Raw genomic sequence first — 7,705 nt, forward strand, 5'->3', positions numbered from 1 at the left:
TTTTTCAATACATGCTTTGTTTTATCGAATTTTATTAAATGTGTTTTTTTTTTCATTTTAATGTCTCAATGAAAGACCAGGCGTTTCTCATATATGAAGGAGTTTGGAGTCCAATGCATACCTTACAGTGATAATACGTACGTTATTTTACTTTATACCATTCACTAATAGATGATAACCACCAGGCCAGGCAAAGAACAAATTCTTCAAGAGATGAGAATGTAACGTCAACCAATACCAACTTCCCAACTATTGTTTAATACAGTAAGTTATATATGGTGTAGGTATAATTTATGATCCACTCAGACGAAGTTACAAGCAAAAGCTGATCTTCGGCTTTCTAACTTTATGGATTTGGACACGTCTTAATCAATCAGTGAGCGGTATTTTGCGTTTATAAGTTGATAGAAGATAATGTTTCACTTACGAAGCACATACATTGTCTTAAGCCACATATTACCGACCACCTTTCCTTTAGCCCTCGGGCTTTATATTTATCAAGCCAGTAGTAAAACAACAAGTGTATTAGTCGAACAAATCAGGTGTAAAGATGGCATAGGAGTGGCGTGGAAGCTGGCTGTGACACACTGACTCGCTTTCCATTAGCGCGCGGCCGGACGGCTTGCCTCGGATCTTGGTGCATATCTTATTAAACTTTTAAACAATTCTAATGTAGAAAAATAAGTAATTGTTATCACACTAATATTATAATGTGTGTAAGTGTGTATGTTTGTTGCTCCTTTCCGCTGCGGCTTCAGAAGCAATTTGGCTGAAATTTGGAATATAAATAGAGTTTACTCTGGAAAAATAGATAGTTCCCGCGGAATTCGTGAATAACTGTATTCTACGCGGACGAAGTCGCGGACGTCTGCTAGTTTATTATGAATTTGTCTATTGACTTATTGTTCGCGGATATATACCTATCCTTAACGACATATTTTTTCTAAATGAATTTTTAGGAAAACGCGACAGTCCGCTCAGTCCACGTTGACGTAGATAGTTGGGTACTTTTTTATATTATGTTTGACCAGCAGATAACAAACACGTCTTCAATGCTGTATGGTTTTTACATAAAAATAAAACCGATATTATGTGCCGAGAGGAAAAGAAAGAAAAAAAGAAAAATTTTTTATTACAGCATTATGAAAACCATACAGCATTGCAGGAAGATCTGCCTGGTGAAGACTATGAGCTAAGATGTCAGTGTCTACACACTGGCAAGCACGATAAAACAACTACGCCACCTTCAGTAGGTTGAAGGAACTAGGTACTGTTCTGACCATAGAAAGACACACACACAGACTACACAAATGCGATCTTCTTTCTTAAAAGGTAGATATATGCCAAACCAGATTTTTTATAGGAGGAATACCTTCATGCATTGCTTAGTTATACTTTGTAGGGATGAACGCTTTTCAGGTTAAATCTTATAGGTAGTTTTTTCCGATACCTTTCCAAAAATTACCTTCATATTTTAACTAATTTACACAAACATCTTCTTAATCACATATCTATTAGTGAGAACCAAATAAAATCTATTTAGCGATTTTTAAGTTTATGGCGAACATACAGACAGACAGAAAAAACGCAGCGGTCTTAGAATTAAAATGTCTGCAAGAAGACTTGTTTCTGACCGAGTTTACATGGATGGAAGCATGTTGTAGATTTACATGAAATCTTTAGTAACACTGCACTGCAGCTATGTATACTAATTACACATTTTACGAGCAAGCAACAAGCAATATCAATTATGAATACCGCATCTAATTTGCGGCACAACTTTTAAGCAAGTGAGTCGTCTGGAAGTGAATTAAAACTCAACATACTCATTAACGCTTTCACCGTTATTTTCGAGAATTTATCTCGCAAAATATGAAATCTATACAGAGAGAGAAAGTGACAAATCATATTATGTTATACTTCATAGTATGAGGAGGTTTCTAGGCTTAAATTAGACTTACCTACTTAGCGCCCGCGCGCGGCTTCGTCTGCGACAAAATCGGTGTAAACTTTTTTTTTAAAGCAAATATGCTCGCGTTTGACCATGATCTAACCTGATGGTAAGTTTAGATAGAAGATGGGACACGCTTGCCTAGAAGGTGCCTATTCACTCTTGTTTTGAATTGAATAACTTTCACTGTATGATCATTTATTTAGAAGATAGAATGAGTATTTTAATCTACGGTCATAGCTGCCGTAATATAAATATATGCAATCGCGGACTTTTTTGTAAATCTACAAAAGATGAAATTCCCGTCATATATTGTATCTCGCAGTTAGGAATTTCGTCGAAAGCTCCTAGTCGGCTAGACTTTTTCGACACTTCCAATAATTATTGTTATATTCAACCGAAAAAAAACGTTCAGTACTATATAAGTGTTTGTAGCTGATAGACAAATAGACACGGCAGAAATTTTTGTTTCCTAACAGGTATATGAGTCTTTTTTTTAAACAAAAGTTATGTTATGTTATTCAATTATAATTTAATTTCATCATCACCAGCAACAACGGCTCGCTGTTGAGCATGAGCCTCCTCTCAGAATGAAAGTCAATAGATAAACTATTCTAACTAAGTGCGCTACCATCGACAATCATTGCAACATCAATTGAGATCAAGGGCTCACTTGTCATTGGATAAAAATTAAATAGTTTCAAAGACTACGAAGAAGGTTATAGGATACTTTTTGTCGCGAAATTAAAGTCAGAAATGGGTGTAATAGGGGTTGAAAATTTGTATAGAAAGTCATTTGTAAAAATTGGTATGTGTAGGTAATACCAGAAAAATGCTAAAAATAATGTAATTCAAGATTTTTCAAAGTTTTACCTCTAAAAGGACTAAAAACGGGTTGAAGTTTTGTTAATATAAATCTTTCATGTTTTGAGTTATGTTTTTGTAAAATAATTTGTGGACTATATGTTATACAGTACATTTTTGCCCTTTTTTTGCATTTTTACCCAATTCAATTTGATAGCTAACGATCCTTCCTATCACCCCTTAAAGGGATCGCTATGCGTTTCCAGTGACCCTCTATACATAAACCATACGAAAATACTAATAGAATGGGGTGCAGTGTAGCGCACTCACACATACATATTAGTATTGTATTGTATGTATCGTAACGTATTGTCATGTGTTTAATTGACTCCAGTTTTCACCACATGTCGCCTCACCTCACCACTGGGGTGAAACAGGGGTTAAAAGTTCACATCGAGTTTCATGCGGACGAAGACTCGGGCGTCCGCTAGTCATATAATAATAATCATAGTTAAGTCCTAAAGTAATTATCCTTGAAGACGCGAAAACACCGTGACGCGCTATTGTTATAAAGCTAACCAGCATCAAAACAATAGAATGGGACTCCCTTCTGTAGGCATTTCGTAATCCAGAACATTTCGTAACAACCAGCAGTCACCGTACCATATCCGTTGGGGAGATAAGCGAAATACGCAACTTAAAAGCAATTAGCAATTTTAAATGTTCTTAGGCAGTATGATCATTGTAATGGTTTTTACATGTACATACATTACGTAATGGTAAAAAGGAATATGTTTTACCATTACATATACGCATACTTTTACAGTTTACTTTTTCCTTCATATGCCTCAATGTGACATTAAAAATTAAACCTTATTTAGAATTAAACCAAAAAAAATAACGTAACCACATTTGTGATTGCTACCCAATTAAAACAAACATTGGCATTTTGTTCCAGATTTAAATACGTTAATGAATATTTAATTTCTATTCTCTCATTCATTTATTAGTCCTTTTTTTAATTTTTAATAAAATACAAAATAACAAAACACTGTTAAACATTTATAAAAAAACAACATTTGAGTGCCCAAGCAACTGGTGGGCTCTCAAATGGGCATTTTAATTATAATTATTCTGTGTTTTGGCGAATCAATTGGAATGCTTACAAGTAATTTCACATGTTAAATTAAACGAGAAACCCCACAAGTATACCTATAAAACGCGAGCTCTGTAACGACTGACCTACTTTCCACACTCGCTTCCACACATCGCCTGGTGAGAATCTGCTAAAGAGTACCACTCGACTCTTACTATATACACATAAAGCCCATTTTTCAATAATCAAACTACAGAAGCCGGCTGTTGGCGGTAAAAACTGTTGAATACATGCAAATACGGTTTTCAAACGTTGCGGATACGCAAAAGATAATATTTTGTCGTAAGTGAAAGTAAAATTATGCAACTTTCTAAAGGTGATTAACTATAGACCGCAGTTGATAAACTTTATTCGAAAATTATCTGTATCAAAATTATTGAGATAAATCTGTTTTTGTGCTTTTGCCTACTTACTTACTTATTTTTTATCTGTATTTATCTGTATCTATACCTATCTACCAACAGGTTCATAAAGAAAGCTACTTTATTTTATTGAATCTCTCTCTTAATTAAATCGTGTTTAATTAAATCTTAATGGTAGTAAATAAGAAATATTATTTATAATCTCTATCAGTTCTATCAATAATCTAAATCTATGCTGGATTTTATTTAACCAAAAGTTACGACGACCATTCAGCCTTCATTATTCAAAAAAGGCAAACCTGAAAAAAAAATCCTGGATACCCCAAACCGGCGAAGGCTATCCTCAACGTAAAGTGACGTTGTTACACACATGCACTGTTTATCACACATGAATTTCATACACTTATCTGTACCTTTTCAGGTGAGCTTTCAATGCTGTAAGAGTCGGAAGAAACAGTTTCAGGATAACAGAGCGAGCTACCGATCACTGTTCCAGTCACACAATCATAGTATCACAGTCCGAAGGGCACGAATGTCACGGGTGTCACGGATGTCAGTCACTTTCGTTTTCGCGACGAAGGATGCGCGTGCGCGGATGCAGCAATGTTAGACGGACTGGTCGCGGCGGCCGGCGCCCGCTACGTTTTATACGCGAGAAAGTTGCGTCTACACCTGCGACGTTTCCACTTAGATTCTATCCCGGATCGAGCCGATTTGGCGCGCATTCTTATTTTGAAATTATGACGCCATTGATGTCACCTCGATGACTGAACACGTGCGTTGGCATGAATGAACCAAAATTTCGTAATAGCGCCTATTGAAGAATTTCCTTTGACTCATTTTAATACGGCAACACACCTCTTGTAAGTTTTCCGAAAGCTATATCCGCTGTTGCTCTCATTTTTTATCACACGTTTCTGATAAATATATAATAAGTAGCTACGTGACTTATTTTAGTTGCTTATTTACATTAACAAAAGAAAATATTAATTAGCTTAGTTACGTTTTTGCGATATTTATTAATTTTCTCCAATCTCATTATTTTTATAAGTATTTGAGATCACATTTTCTTCCTTACGTGACGTATATAGGTAACGAACCGAAACGTTCTCGATAAAATTATCTAAAATGAGATAAAACTTTTTTTTATTTACGCTCAGGGTTGTAAGAATACTTCAATTATGCAGAAGTCATGAAGAATTTCGACAAAATAGTGGCAGCAGAACTGTGAAGAATGTATGCACGATATGCTATTTCATAAATAAGCCTACGTACTTCGTGATTCAATGATAAAATAAAACATTCTACAGACTAAAAAATATAAGTTATATTAAATTGAAATTTTGTGTTCATTTTGAGACACCCTATATTAATTATACTCCTAAGAGTAATCGAAAACAGCTAGAAATATTTAAAAATATAATTACTATCATCTCAAAAGAGAAGTCGTCAAATATTTAAAGGAAGGATTCAAATTGTTTAGAAACTTTAGCAGTCTCTATGTCGCAAAGCTTTCCTACTTATAATTTCATAAATGCATTTGAAAGTGCCGATAGTGAAACATTGGTTTTCACTTTTTCAAGTATTTCATTGAATAGTTGTATAAGTGATGAATTGCGAATGCGGCAACATCAGACATGAATTATCATGTTTTATATAAATTATGTAGACAAAAAAATTCAAACGGGACAATCTTTAAAATGCATCTTAAATATTTTCTTCTATATCACTCTTTCAAATAATTTTCAACCCGTCAATCATATTTTTTAAAATGAAAGCTTGCAATTTGAATAGAAATAATGATCATTAGCCAATTTTATTTTTTTTTTTCTCTCTTCAAACAAGAATATTTGGAGCTTATACCCAACACGCCACCACCACCACCATATAAAAAATTTAATATCACGTGTCTCAAACGGTGTAGGAAAACATCGTGAGGAAACCTGCATACCAGAGAATTTTCTTAATTCTTTGCGTGTGTGAAGTATGCCAATCCGCATTGGGCCAGCGTGGTGGACTCTTGGCCTAACCCCTCTCATTCTGAGAGGAGACTCGAGCTCAGCAGTGAGCCGAATATGGGTTGATAACGACGACCCACCACGCTACTCCAATGCGGGTTGGTGAGCTTTGGATGATAATGTAAATTGTTAAGTTCGTTAATGATTATTAATTATCATGTGGTAATTATAATGACTAGCACCGATGGCTTTACGTGCTCTCCGAAGCAAGGGGTAACTCCACTGACTTCCACAATCCAGGCTGAGAGTCTTTTCTGAAAATTTCTTAGAAGAAAAGTTCAGTAGGTACCTACTTAATAGGCCGACTCAAAACTCGAATCCAAGACCTCGTTATTTGTTGAGTTATTCTTAATTCGAATAAATCAGGTATAATAAGGTCTGAACTTTAATGTAGCCTTTATGATTAATTGATAGAGACACTTCGATATAAAAGACATCAACGCGCGTAATTTTATACAGCAAAGCTGTTATTGTCCATAACTTATGTAAGTGTATAATAAAAAAGTATGTATTGAAACCATTTTCAGAAATTTTGGTTGAACAATATTGTGCTGAATTAAATTCTGTATAATTTCAGTTACTATGACCACGCACAGGCGTCGTGCGACAAATTGAAACTTATGCTACCGTTTTCATAAAAAAGAGCAAAAATAATTATTATTTCTAGTCTAGATTTATATTAATATTATATTAGTTTGGTTAAGTAGAGAAATAGCCTGGTTCCAGACATTCGGTTTTGCGTCGCGGAGGGGTTGATTTAATGTTTAAAAAAGACTATACTCGTATACCACAAAACTATTATAAAAGTATGTATATAAATTTAAGAACTGTCTTAATAATCTTTAATAGTGGTTAGTCTATGTTGCTTCCATAACGAGTTTCTCGGTCCGAGTAATGGGTCGTGCTATAAAGTAAAATAAGTCGATGGTGCTACATCGCCATACTCAATAGCTAAACGATCGAAGTCGAAGCCTCAATAGCTCAATAATTGGAGCGGTTGGACTCATCACCGGAGGGTGGTGGTTCGATCCCCGCCCCGTTGGACTATTGTCGTACCCACTCTTAATACAGTCTTTCCCGACTAGTTGGAGGGGAATGGGAATATTGGTCATACTTAAAAGATATGACAAATATTCTTTAAAAAAAAGGAATCCATGCCATTAAGAGCATTTAAGCCGTTCAGTCCCTGGTGTACAATCATGTGATGGGTCTAAACGTCTGACGACCTCCGTGGCGCAATGGTTTGTGCGGTGGATTTACAAGACGGAGGTCCTGGGTTCAATCCCCGGCTGGGCCGATCGAGGTTTAATTGGTCCAGGTCCTGGCTGGAGGGAGGTTTCGGCTGTTGGTAGGCACCACCCTACCGGCAAAGATCGTACCGTCAAGCGATTTAGCATCCCGGTACAATATCGTG

At 35.6% G+C, this 7,705-nt stretch overlaps 1 protein-coding gene across 2 annotated transcripts in view; it reads right to left on the bottom strand.

Moving 5' to 3' along the window:
* The window catches only part of LOC112051071 (cuticlin-4), a 37,961-nt gene extending 33,056 nt beyond the window's left edge, over positions 1-4,905 (bottom strand). The window contains exon 1 of one of the 2 annotated variants that reach the window (XM_024089547.2): positions 4,687-4,905. The gene's annotated coding sequence lies outside the window, so the exon portion shown is untranslated. Of the gene's footprint in view, positions 1-4,572; positions 4,596-4,686 lie in introns of those variants that run through there. The other variant, XM_052881537.1, reaches the window with a different exon arrangement.
* Positions 4,906-7,705: the final 2,800 nt, after the last annotated feature.

The sequence above is a fragment of the Bicyclus anynana genome, chromosome 1 (genome assembly GCF_947172395.1).
Source record: "Bicyclus anynana chromosome 1, ilBicAnyn1.1, whole genome shotgun sequence".
Classification (NCBI taxonomy): domain Eukaryota; kingdom Metazoa; phylum Arthropoda; class Insecta; order Lepidoptera; family Nymphalidae; genus Bicyclus; species Bicyclus anynana.